Genomic DNA, 13,715 nt, shown 5'->3' on the forward strand with positions numbered 1-13,715 from the left:
ACTAAAAATACAAAAATTAGCTGGTCATGGTGGCAGGAACCTGTAATCCCAGCTATTCGGGAAGCTGAGGCAGAGAATCGCTTGAACCTGGGTGGCAGAGGTTGCAAGTGAGCTGAGATCATGCCACTGCACTCCAGTCTGGACGACAGAGTGAGACTCTGTCTCAAAAAAAAAAAAAAAAAAAAAAGGACATATAGTCTATAATTTGTAGGGATGGGATGAACAGGAGAGAAAAGACAATTATACAAATAAATATAAAAAATAGACCTGTGTAAGTTCTAGGAAGAACAGATATATGGTGTTTTGACAGCGTATCATGGTCAGGAAGGTCAGTGATGTAGAATCAACAGGAAGATTTGATGATTGACTTGATGTAGAAGGAAGGGAGAGGAGGATATGTAGATGGATGTGGAGAAAAGTCTTACTGGGTTCTAGTCTTATTGTCATCTTCCACACCATCTTGTTTGTTTGTTTGTTTGTTTATTGAGCTGGAGTCTCGCTCTGTCTCCCAGGCTGGAGCGCAATGGTGCGATTTCAGCTCACTGCAACCTCTGCCTCCCAGGTTCAAGTGATTCTCCTGCCTCAGCCTCCTGAGTAGCTGGGATTACAAGCACCCACCACCACACCTGGCTAATTTTTTTATTTTTAGTAGAGACGGGGTTTCGCCATGTTGGCCAGGCTGGTGTTGAACTCCTGACCTCAGGTGATCCGCCTGCCTCGGCCTCCTAAAGTGCTGAGATTACAGGCATGAGCCACCGCGCCCAGCCTTCCACACCACGTTAACCAGTAACCAAAGTAATTCTTTACTTCCTATGAGAATTATTCTATGATCCCTCAGTATAATTTAGTTGCTTTTTGTTTATACTTCCATTACACCCCAGGCAGACAGCCAGTAGCTTTCTTTATTCTTTGTTGTCATCATTGAGTATTGGTTATCTGATAATAGTTGTCTGATGATTGTAAGCTTTTGAGGGTAGGAATCATGTCTTTGTGTTCCAGGATATGTACATGGTAAGTGCTCAATAAATGTTTGACTTGAGGAATTAATGAATACTCTATTCTTTTTTGTCATGTGCCTTTGCATAAGCTGTTCTTCTCAGAATGCCCTTCCTTCCCTTGTGTGCTTTGTCAACTTCTAGACATTCTTTAACACTAAGCCTTACTTGATACCTCAGTGTCAGTTTCTCCTACCACTATGCTTCTATAGTTTTTCTTAATTTTAATTTTTTTTTGAGACAGTCTCATTCCATCACCCTGGCTGGAGTGCAGTGGTGCGATCTTGGCTCACTGCAACCTCCACCTCCCTGGTTCAAGCAATTCATCTGTCTCAGCCTCCCGAGTAAATGGAATTACAGGCGTGCACCACCATGCCTGGCCAACTTTTGTATTTTTAGTAGAGATGGGGTTTCACCATGTTGGCCAGGCTGGTCTCAAACTCCTGACCTCAAGTGATCTGCTTCTCTTAGCCTCCAAAAGTGCTGAGATTACAGGCGTGAGCCACTGTACCTAGCCCTATAGTTTTTCTTTTGTATACCTCTTATAAATATTTGATAGTGCAGAGTAGGGATCTAAATGTTCAAAAGAGTGAATATATATCATGAACATCATGGACTTGTAGATTAGATAAATATTTTCCAAATATAGAAGCCCATTTCCAAGTAACCTAGGTTATTTTCATCTGGTCTTAGTTCATTTTCTTCTGCTATAACAGGATACCACAGAGTGGGTAGTTTATAAACAATAGAGGTTTATTTGGCTCACAGTTCTGGAGGCTGGGAAGTCCAAGAGTATGGCACTGGGATCTGATGAGGGTCATCATATGGTGGAAGGCAGAAGGGAGCATGTGAGATAGAGGGGGACACCAGGGGCAGGACTCACTTTATAACAACCCACTCTTGAGAAAACTAACCCACTCCTGTGATAGCAACATTAATCCATTCATGAGGGCCCTGACCTCATGACCCAGTCACTCCTTACTAGGCCCCACCTCCCAACTGTTGTGTTAGAAATTAAGTTTCCAATGCAGGAACTTTCTGGGGACAGATTCAGACCATAGTACTTATAAGTTTACTGATCTTACTTGGTTTTAATTTTGTCTCTTGTTTTGATCTTCAGTGTTTTACTCTTATAAAGGCAGCCCTATCTCCAAATTCTGGATAATTTATTATAGTTCATTGACTACATAGCCACTGATTGCAATGTCTTCCTCCACTTTCTCTCTAATTTTATTTCTCCTTCAAGAGTCAGCTGAAGTGTCTCGTCTTTGTAAAGTCCCCTTTCTTTTCTTTTTTCTTCCCTTTCCCCTTCCTTCCCTGTCCCTCTTCCCCTTCCTTTCCCTTCCCTCTCCTTTCTTCTCTTCTCCTCTCCTTTCCTCCTTCCTTTCCCTTTTCCCCTTTCCTCTCCCCTCTTCTCTCCTTTCCCCTCTCCTCCCCCTTCCCCCCTCCTCCCCCTTCCCCCTTTCCCCTGTCTTCTCCCTTCCCCTTCTCCCCTCCCCCTCTCCTTTCCCCTCCTCCTCTCCCCTCCCCCTCTTCTCTCCTCTGCCCCTCCTCTTCCTTTCCCTTCTCCTCTCCCCTCCCCCCTCCTCTCCCCTCCCCCCTCCTCTCCCCTCTTTTCCCCTCTTCTCTCCCCTCTTCTCTCTGCTCCCCTCTCCCACTCCCCTCTCTTTTGCTTCTCCACTCCTTCCTCCCCCACCCCCCTCTCCTCTCCTCTTCCCCCCCACCTTTTTTTTTTTTTTTTTGAGACGGAGTCTCTCGCTCTGTCAGCCAGACTGGAGTGCAGTGGTGCAATGTTGGCTCACTGCAAGCTCCTCCTCCTGGGTTCACGCCATTCTCCTGCCTCAGCCTCCTGAGTAGCTGGGACTACAGGCGTCTGCCACCACGCCCGGCTAATTTTTTTTTTTTTTTGTATTTTTAGTAGAGATGGGGTTTCGTGTGTTAGCCAGGATGGTCTCGATCTCCTGAGCTCGTGATCCACCCGCCTCAGCCTCCCAAAGTGCTGGGATTACAGGCATGAGCCACAGTGCCTGGCCTCCTCTTTCCCCTCGTATTTCCTCCCCTCCCCTCCCCTCTCCCTTCTCTCCTCTCCCTTCTCTCCTCTTCCCTCTCCCTTCTCCCCTCTCCCCTCTCCTTTCCCCTCCTTTCGCTCTGATGCCTAGGCTAGAGTGTAGTGGTGCAGTCATAGTTCACTGAAGCTTCAAACTTCTGGGCTCAAATGATCCTCCCACCTCAGCCTCTGAGTAGCTAGGACTACAGGCATGCGCCACCACACTCAGCTAATTAAATTTTTTTTTTTTTTTTTTTTTTTTTGGAGACGGGGTCTCACTATGTTGCCAGGCTGGTCTCTAGCTTCTGGCCTCAAGTGATCCTCCTGTCTTGGCCTACCAAAGTGCTGGGACTTTATACCCTTTGTAGGTTTTGTATGTTTCTATAGTGTTCCAGAGGTTTTTCTACACTACCAACTACAGTTTTTCAATATGATTATTCTGTCTTTTCAATCAGAGCTTGAGCTTTTTGAGGGGATTTGTTTTTATTTATTCATTTTCCCCAGGGGACTTGTTTTTATTTATTCATTTTCCCCAGTTTTAGGGCTTAGCACATAGTTGATGCATAATAAATATTCATTTAACTCATTGTAGCCTTATTTACTTATGCTAATAAGGATAGAGAACCTCAAGAATGTAGAGTGGAACTAATCATGAGATGAAAAATACTGCCTCTATATAATCGCTACAACTTATAATCTATATACATATAATTTGCACCACATTCAAGTTGCTTGAATAATCTTTATGTTCTCTATTTCCATACAGCTTTTTCCTCTTTTTTAAACAGGTGTAGCTGGGCGTGGTGGCTCACGCCTGTAATCCCAGCACTTTGGGAGGCCGAGACAGGTGGTTCACCTGAGGTCAGGAGTTCGAGACCAGCCTGGCCAAGATGGTTAAACCCCATCTCTACTAAATATACAAAAAAATTAGCAGGGTTTGGTGGTGGGCGCCTGTAATCCCAGCTACTGGAGAGACTGAGGCAGGAGAATTGCTTGAACCCGGGAGGCCAAGGTTGCAGTGAGCCAAGATCATGCCATTGCACTCCAGCCTGGGTGACAGAGCGAGACTCCATCTCAAAAAAACCCAAAAACCAAAAAACAAACAAACAAAAAAACCCACACAAAAAATAGGTGTTCCCTGCCTTCCAGTGGTTAGATCACAGCTAACAATTTTAGTAAAGGTCAAGATTATAAAATATTTTGAAGTAATATTTAAAATCCGACCTAGCAAGACCCCATCTCTATGTTAAAAAATATATATATATTAGCCAGTTGTGGTGGCGTGGCCTATAATCCCAGCTACTCAGGAGGCTGAGGAAGGAGCATCACTTGAGCCCAGGAGGTTCAAGCTGCAGTGAGCCGTGATCATACCACTGTACTCCATCCAGCCTGGGAGACAGAGTGAGACCCCGTCTCTTAAAAAAAAAAAAAAAGAAAAAAAATCCCATTTGGTTTACTTTTCAAATAAAACAAGTTTCCCCCACCTTTTTTCCTCATATATGTGATATGCCTGGAGCCTAGTTTAAACTAAGTGTAACTTAGTTTGCCTTTGCCACCATGTGTTCCACAGTTTTTCCTAGTTATGTGGTGATTGGGTGGGTCTGTCTGACCTTGGTTTCACTACACTGTTCTGTACCGTTACCAAAGTTCCAGGATCTTGCCCCACTATAAAGGATTTCCTGTTTTCAGTGTCTCCTCCACCCTGATTCCCAAAGTAGCTTCTTAATCTTGTGGCTGTCCTTTGGTCTCGACTGAGATGTCTCTTGGCTAATATCCTCTTCTTCTGTATTGTTACTGATGAGGAGAAGCTGACTCTTGACTTCTTGGCAAAGTGACTTGTACTCCATCACAGTCCTGTTGTATATATTTTTTTCTATGAACATCAAATCTTAGCTATCTAGGGAGGCTGCTTGTACGGCTGATCAGTTATTTCTAAATACCTGTCTGCAAAGAAGTTTTCAGTGGTATATCACAGAATAAGGACAATGTAGTGAATTTTTCATCTATCTAAGTGTATTAAAAAGACTATTATAAGGAGATGTTCTTTCTAGTGGTTTTTAATCTGAAAATGATCTTTTTTTAAAAAAAAATCATAGTAATAATAGATGATGGATGTTTTGTAAGATAAATTTTGTTCACTTTATGATGGTCTATGATGGTCCTCTAAATACTTTTTTGGGATATCTTGCTGGTCTGTGATGTCCAATAGTTGGGGAATTCCTGCATTGATCACCATAGCTCTTTTCCCTGAGGCAGTATTGCCCTTCATGTAAAGGAAGGATGGCTTCTTTCATATGCATTTGTAAACAATTTTCCAGTATATTTTTCTCTCATAGGCTTCTTCTTGATTTTTGCCTAATTCCAAAGTGCTGAGATTACAGGCATGAGCCACTGTGCCATCTTTTAAATAAAGATGGAGTCTCACTATGTTATCCAGGCTGGTCTCAAACTCTTGGGCTCAAGCGTTCCTTTCACCTCCTCCTCCCAAAGTACTGGGATTACAGGCCCGAGCCACTGTGCCTGACTGACATTTTCCCTTTAGAATTTAGTAAAACAAATTCACTGTTACTAAAGTGTCCTTTCTTTAATATATTTGCTATTTTTTCTTGTAGATGAATATATAACAGATGGTAGTCTCCATTACAGCTTGTTGCTTCTATTGCCAGATGGTGTCATAACATTTTTTCCAATTTATTCTAAGGATCTGTTTGTTTTTGTTGATTTTCTAGGTAATACAGTTGTCCCTCGGTATCTGTGGGGGATTGGTTCCAAGATCCCCCCCGCAGGATACCCAAATCCTCAGATGCTCAAGTCTCTTCTATAAAATGGCATGGTATTTGCATGTAACCCATGTACATCCTCCCATATGCTTTATTATTTTAATTTACTTTTTTTTTTTTTTTTTTGAGACAGAGTCTTGCTCTTTCACCCAGGCTGGAGTGCAGTGGCAGGATGTCAGCTCACTGCAACCTCTGCCTCCTGAGTTCAAGCAATTCTTGTGCCTCGGCCTCCCAAGTAGCTGGGATTACAGGCATGTGCCACCATGCCTGGCTAATTTTTGTATTTTTAGTGGAGCCTTGCTGTGTTGGCAAGGCTGATCGCGAACTCCTGACCTCAAGTGATCCTCCCACCTCGGCCTCCCAAAGTGTTGAGATTACAGGCGTGAGCCACCGTGTCTGGCTTTTCCCGTATACTTTAAATCATCTTTACTTACAATACCTAGTATAATTTAAATGCTTTGTAAATAGTTATACTTTTTTTTATTTTGTTGTATTGTCATTTGTTTTATTTTTTCCACATATTTTTGATCCACGATTGGTTTAATCTGTAGATGTGGAACCCACAGATACAGAGGGCAGACTGTATCCAGTCAATGGGCAGTCAATAAGACTTTCCTAGAAAAATATTTGTATCTCCTCAAGTATCTGCCCTGTCAACCATTTATCCATTCCCCTAAAGATAAATAATTTGGGATAAGAGTCACTGGGTGCTAGTTTTTTAAAATCACAACTCTACCCCTTTGGGAAATGTTTGCCAAAGCTGGGGATATAACTGTGTAATATAACTTCAGTATGTATTACGACCCTGTTTTCCAAACCTCACATTGTTGGACACTGAATCAATATTTGATATTTAGACTTGCCTAAAAAATGAGGATCTGTGGTTTTCTATTTATTTATTCAACAAATATGTGTCCACCCTATTCCAGGCATTGTGATCGGCACTGGAATAGAGTGGAGCTAATGGTCTAATGTGGACGACACATTAATACGTGGTTTTAAAAATAATTAACACAGTTGTGGTAAATGCCGTAAAGAAATACAGGGTACTATGAGAGCATATAACTGGAAGACCTTACCTGATCATGGGGGTTAGGGCAAGTGTCTTGAAGAAAATACATTTAAACTTAAGTATGAAGGGTGACTAGAGTTAGGCTGGAGGCATCTAGGGCAATCTTCTTAGGCAAGGGTGAGGAACGTGGTTATGTGGGCTTGAGATGTGGGGCAGCAAGGAGGAATGGTGTTTCTTTCTCTCTCTCCCTCTCCTCTCTTCTCTCTCTCTCTCACTCTGACACCCAGGCTGGAGTGCAGTGGCACGATCTTGACTCACTGCAACCTCTGCCCCCTGGGCTTAAACAATCCTCCCACCTCACCCTCCTGAGTAGCTGGGACCGCAGATGCACACCACCAGGCCCAGCTATTTATTTTTATTTTTATTTTTTTTTGTATTTTTGGTAGAGACAGGGTCTTGCCATGTTGCCCAGGCTGCTCTCGAACTCCTGAGCTCAAACAGTCCATCCCACCTCAGCCTCCCAAAGTTCTGGGATTACAGGCATGAGCCAGTGGGTGTTTCTTAATGAATGTTGATTATATTCTATAATATTTCTGTCCTTCTTTTCATCCTCCCTTCTCTTAGCATTTTCTAAAACATGCTTTTAATCATATTACTACGCTGATTAAGAAACTCTTTTCTTTCTTTAAGAGACAGGGTTGGGGGGTAGGTCTCACTTTGTTGCCCAGACTGGAGTGCAGTGGCACAATCACAGCTCACTGTAGCCTCGACCTCCTGTGGTCAAGCAGTTCTCTCACTTCAGCCTCCTGAGTAGCTGGGACTGCAGGCACCACCACACTTGGCTAATTTTTTAATATTTTGCAGAGATGGGTTCTCAACATGTTGTCCAGGCTGGTTTTGAACTCCTGGGTTCGTGCGATCCACCTGCCTTCTGCCTCTGCCTCCCAAAGTGCTGGGATTACAGGCATGAACCACTACGTCCAGCCCAGAAAGTCTTAAAAGTTCTTCTTTGGGTATATTATTAGCTCCTTGAAGGCAGATATCTTGCCATTTTTAATTCCTTAAATCCTTAATTTTTAATTCCTTAATTCCTTCATTACAGATATTGGAGGCAATCATACTTTGCCCCTCAGCATTACTTGGTTTCAGTTGTAGTAGAGTTGTCTATGATTCTCTTTTTACCCTCTGCCTAGGACCTGAATTTTCAGGTTGGCTAGTGAAGGACCTTTTTTTTTTTTTTTTTTTTGAGATGGAGTCTTGCTCTGTCGTTCAGGCTTGAGTGCAGTGGCGCGATCTCAGCTCACTGCAACCACCACCTCCCTGGTTCAAGCAATTCCCTTGCCTTAGCCTCCCGTGTGGCTGGGATTATGGGCGCACGCCACCATGCCCGGCTAATTTTTTTATATTTTTAGTAGAGACGGGGTTTCACCATGTTGGCCAGACTGGTCTCGAACTCCTGACCTTAGGCAATCTGTCTGCCTCGGACTCCCAAAGTGCTAGGATTACAGGCCTGAGCCACCGCACCTGGCCGGAGGACTTTTTGTAAAAACAAAACAAAACAAAAACAAGCATCTTTTGCAACTCAGTCTGTATGTAGCCCTTATTTTATGAATGTTCTTTATTATATTGCTATTTTAAACAAGGCCATAGTCCAGGAGTTTGTTCATGGTAGTGGTTTCATCTGAAGAGTGAGGTCTTTCTTTTTGTCAGTTGACAGAGGATGTTTTAGAAATCAGAACTGAAAGGATTGGATCTGAATAGATTGGATGAGGAAGTTTGTCTTGGTGGATTCTGTTACTTAAGTTGTGCCAATCTTTGGGGTTCTGCTGTAGACATCTGAAAAGTGCATGAGGTGCCAGCCTTTCCCCTATCCTCAGCATATAGTAGGCACTCAGATATTTGCTGAATAGGAAGGTGTGCATGTAAATGAGATAGTGCCTATGTGTTTATAGAACAATCTAGGATCAAAACTGTGTACATTCTAGGCCAGACTATTTAATTGCATGCATTCTCTCTAGTTTTTTGTTTGTTTCCCCTTAATATTCAGAAAAATCTACTTGAACGTGCAGCCTAGGAAAATCAAGGCAAAGACTTTTGTGTTAGGCTGGACCAATAAGTTGAGCTATGATAACTGAAAAAGGTGGAACTTAGGAGCATCACTTTAGCAGTTAGCTTGGCATTCTTAAACCTTGGGTTATATATGGATGCCTTTTAAAGGAGGAAATTTTTTACATTATCCAAAGTATACAACCAAGAACTTTAGTATGAGAATACTGCATTAAAAGTTGAATGTAACCATTTAAGTGGTTACTCAAAGCAAACAAAAAATAAAAAAGAAAAACAAGTGGTTACTTGGTACCTGCATGATGGTAAATCCAAACTGGATCCCTGAAATGCGTGTGGTGGTATGATTATTTTTAGAATATCATCTAAAAACACTTAAAAGTTCTCATAGGACCCTCAGATTCTTGACATCTCCCAACCCCTCTAGGTTAGGCAGACTCTACTTTGAAAAACTATGGATAGTTTTCCTCTCCCACCGAGATATGTAGTACTGAATCTTCAAAGTTCAGCGTTTTTTGTTTGTTGTTGTTTTTTTAAGTATCTAGTATTTAGTTATATGTTTGCCTGGTGTAGGGAAAGAGTACCAAAAGAGAATCTCCATTCCTCTTCTTCCCGAGTTGTCCTCACAGATCCCCCAGTTAGAGAGATCATTTGGGTTAACTTGTCTCTTTGGGGATGCATGGTTGTTAACCAGTCATTCACACCTTGTGATCATATGTTTTAATGCTAAATCAACATAAATTTACTTCTTCCCCAGAAAATGGAAAATTTTTATGAGGAAATCTCAGATCCTTGAGAGGAAGGCATTCTTGGTAAGGTGGGAGATTCTGACAGGGCAGCTTGTAGGAAAGAGTTTCTTGGGGTCAGGGAAGAGGATGAAGGTGTTAAACTGTTACTTTTCAATTTTGCCTAGGATCTTGAATGCTGTTGCTGACTGTGCCTGACTTGGGGTTTCAGAATGCCTTCAGAAGTCTCCAAAGTAGCCTACACGTTTTCTAGTTCAGACTATTCCAGCAGTTTCTGTCCATGTTGTTGTATATCTCCTCAGGAAGAGCAAAGTGTAGAGAAATATGACCTTCCTAAGTAAAAAGTAGGTCAGATCAGTAGTGTTGGATAAGCCTCCTTCTGTTGACTCCTTCCTCTTAGTCTCCTCGTTCTCCTTCATAGTGTTTTGTATTGTCACCTAGCATGTCACGTAGTAGGTTCTCAGTGCTTGCTAATTCTTATGAAAGAAAGCAGTTTTGGATCATTGACCACAAAATCTGCTCTCCTACTCCCTACTTCTTTTTTGCCTCTTAAGAAACTACGCTTCCTTTTTACTGGTGTCAGGAGCACAGAAGAAAGAACAGCTGGTAAGGAGTAGAGAAGGAGAAAGATAACTACTTTTTGAAGGTTAGGAGAAATACTGTCCATTGATTTACTTCAGCAACTGCCTGACACATAATAGATATTCAGTAATACTTTCTTTGCACCTCATAGCTTAAATGTCTTGAAGAAACAAAAATTGAATGCACAGGATCAAGGCACTAAAGCTTAGATAACACACTGCTGCATCGTTTCCCTGTTTTATCAAGATATCTTTCATCTTTATATCAAGCAATTTAGTGGCAACTCTTCGCTTTCCAACTGCGCACTGAGTCGGTCTCCTCCCCATTTTCCTAGTCGTCTTCGGTTGTGGATGTTGTAAACTCGACCATCCATCTCTCAAGGTCTTTGCTTCAAGGTTTCCCAGTGCTCTGGAGCTGTCCAAGCCCCGGAGGTACTCCGGGGAGGAAGACCTCAGATTCATTTGACGGGCTTGTGGAGGTTGGGGGTCTGCGGAGCCCCGTGTGGGTGGGGCTGGGCGCGGCCGGGGCGGGGCCGGCGAGGAGCCCTAGGGAAAGGGTGAAAGGCACAGTTGAGAAAGGCCCGCCGGGCATTGGTTTCACAGTTTCCACGAAGGCTTCGTGTGCAAGCCTGAGGAATCTAGGTGCCTCCCTCCTGCCTCGCCTTTCTTGATTCTAGAAGCTTCAGTAGGCTTTTCTGGGTTGCAGGGACCCGGAAGGGCAGCGGCTTCCACTCTGGGGGCGGGTCCCAAGGGTCTTGCTGCTGCTCTGCGGCCGTTTGGACTCCCGGTGTTGGGGGAGGGGTCAGGGAGGTGCTGCTCGCGTCTCCTTTTGCGCCTGCGCGGCGGGCTCCGAGCGGGTAGGAGCGCGTGCGCGGTGACGTGGACGTCCGGTGCGCGCGCGCAGGCTCTTCAGCTGGAGCGGACACACGGTGTGCGAACCGAACAGAATAACCCGCCCCCAGCGGGATGTGAAGGACTCCGGGTGAGGCCGGCCACGCCCCGCACGGTAACTCTCGGGCCTGGGTGGAGGGCATCGCTTAGTACTGGCCCGATTGGAGTTTTTCGAGAGTTTGAAGCTCTTGTGTATTTGAACGGCGTGAGAAACGTTTCGCTGAGAGAGCTTCGCACGCCCTCGCCAGGCCGGGCCTTGCGCGGGGCCGCCTTTGGCGCGCGCCTGTGGTCCCTGAGCGAGGCTGCGCATGTCACCTCGCGCGCGTCCCCGGTCTCACTTCCGCGTCGCTCAGCTACCTAACTGGGAACATCGACGCCAGAGAGAGCGGCCACGAGGCGGGAGGGGTGAGAAGCGCCCATGGCTCGGCCCTGCTCTCGCGTGTGTGGGGTGCCGCTCCGCGTGGTACCGTCCGTGTGACGACTTCTCGCCCGGCGCCGGGCTCTAGGTCGAGAGCCACGCTTACGCGCTTTTGAGTTTAGAGCCTAGGTCTCGTGGTTCTAGAGCTCCAAGGGAAACGGTGTTGGCGTCGCTTTTCTGAGGAACTTGGCGCAGCGTTTTGACACCTGTGCAAACGTCTTTTCTAACAAGTAATTTCCGGCCAAATTGTTTGAGGCAGGACGTCAAGTTTAATAAAGGAGGGCGAGGAAGTGAGCTGTAGGAGTGGGGACTTGGTAAACAAAGGACCGGTGGTGTGTAAGTGCAGAAATGAGGGAGGGGAAAACAGGTGGGAAGAGCAGGTGTTATTTTCTTTTTTCCTCTGTGGGGCAGCCTTTACCTAGTTTTGTTTATGGGGTTTCCCGTTTCTGTTAAATGGTCAAGTAGGTCTCTGCCCTCAGTGCAAGGTATCTGGGACATTAACATCACCCCCCCGCCCCCTCCAAAGCTCCGGTAGCCAAAGTTGAGGAATCTATGTGTCAGAAGAATATGGAGAAACTAGGGATCGTTTCAGACTGGGTCGGGAGAGCAAAAGTGGTAGTGTCTTGCTGTACAGATTTTTGCCTTGCCTTTCGAACCCTGGGAATGCCTTCTTCCTCTGGCCGGGGTGGAAGCAGGAACGGGTAAATGAGGTCTGAAAGGAGGGGTTACTGATGGCAGAGCAACATGAGAAAGCAAAGTGCACTCTTTTAGAGGGAAGATAACTTTCCCAAGGTTCGCCTCGCCGGAGCAAACACGTGTATCATGAGAAGTCTCGAGCCCACCCGCGCGTGTTGTAGAGCTTGCCAGGCTTATGCGGCTGAGTCCCTGGTTAACTGCTTGCTCTGTTCGTTCTTTTTGGGCACGATGCCGCGGCTAGGCTGCAGGGAAAGTGCCTGGGGGCGGCGTGACGGCTGCTGGGAAGGGGGTTGGCCGGGGAGGGTCTGGTGGCTGGTTCTGTAGTCTCCAAGGTAACAACGCGGTTGGGTCCCACAGAGCGATCATCGGGTTCCGGCCGGCGGCACGTGATCTGTCGGGACTCTTCCCCGGAAGAGCTTTCCTTGCGGCATTTTTTCACGTGGTTCTTGGCCAGCTGTCCTTTGCAGTTGAAAAGCGGCGGTTTGTGGGTCATTAATAGTCGACGGCGTCTGTTTCTCGCGGGGAAGGCAGTGAGACCGAGCCTTTTAGTTTCTTGCGTATCGGAACAGCGCTAGTGTTTCTTGCCGCCTACGGTTGTTTCTAGCGTTTGTGTGGGTTAAGTGGGTTGGGTCCACTTAACAGAAAACACAGGCTAAGGACTTGAGGAAATTCAGTGCCCTGGGTACCTTGGCATACTTACTTCAAGTTTGACTACTGCCCGTTTCTGCCTTAAAAGTTCTTCAAATTCTGCTTACCCAACTGCTAGGGACCTGTCAGCTTTCTGGCCCTGAGTTGTAGTTAGGGTCCATTCTTAGGAATAAAAAATCCTCCTGCGGCCAGCAGTAACAAATGATATCTGGGAAGAGAAGGAGGTAGTACTCTCTTACACAGGTGCAATTCTATGCCTTAAAACCTGAAAGTGTTTCAGATAATATTTTGACATTTGCCCTATAAGGTTGTGACGATAAAATGCCCAGGATATTTATTGTCTGTTCCGAAGTGAGTAGTTCTTAATAAAAGTAAGTACCATTTATTAAATTAGTAAAAACAAGCAAATGATGGTTAAGAGCGATTAAGAAAGTATTAATAGTTGGCTATTTTACTGTCTTTGCCACCATTTGCTTTCATTTTCTTATTATATTTATATCCACATTCTGTTTTTAAGAAACTTAAAATTTCTTGACCCAGTGTTTATTGGTAAACACTGAAATCTGAGTGAACCTGTTCTCTTGAAATTTGAGTTTCACAAATGTAATTAACTTAACCATATTCTTATAGTGAAGGATTATATTAAGGAATATACTAACATCTTGGTGCCTGCCATACTACTGTATTTATTGTATGAAAGGTTGTAGAAGTTTGTAGCAATTTGGAAAACGTTCAGAATGTGTTGCTTAGCATTTGAATATTTGTGTTTTAAAATAATGGTATTGACCTGGAATTTTGATTTTGTGTTACTAATTTTTGGGGTTGAGCACAGTACAT

The 13,715-nt window shown here is 44.5% G+C and overlaps 1 protein-coding gene across 20 annotated transcripts in view; it reads left to right on the plus strand.

Moving 5' to 3' along the window:
- The window catches only part of MGA (MAX dimerization protein MGA), a 159,336-nt gene that overhangs the window by 37,391 nt on the left and 108,230 nt on the right, over positions 1–13,715 (plus strand). For 11 of the 20 annotated variants that reach the window (XM_024232346.3, XM_054532617.2, XM_054532618.2 and 8 more), the window contains exon 1: positions 11,087–11,231. The exons of 4 other annotated variants lie outside the window; for them this stretch is intronic. The gene's annotated coding sequence lies outside the window, so the exon portion shown is untranslated. Of the gene's footprint in view, positions 1–11,086; positions 11,765–12,533; positions 13,250–13,715 lie in introns of those variants that run through there. 5 more of the 20 variants (XM_054532619.2, XM_054532611.2, XM_054532613.2 and 2 more) reach the window with 5 other exon arrangements.

The sequence above is a fragment of the Pongo abelii genome, chromosome 16 (assembly GCF_028885655.2).
Source record: "Pongo abelii isolate AG06213 chromosome 16, NHGRI_mPonAbe1-v2.0_pri, whole genome shotgun sequence".
In the NCBI taxonomy this organism is placed as follows: Eukaryota; Metazoa; Chordata; class Mammalia; order Primates; family Hominidae; genus Pongo; species Pongo abelii.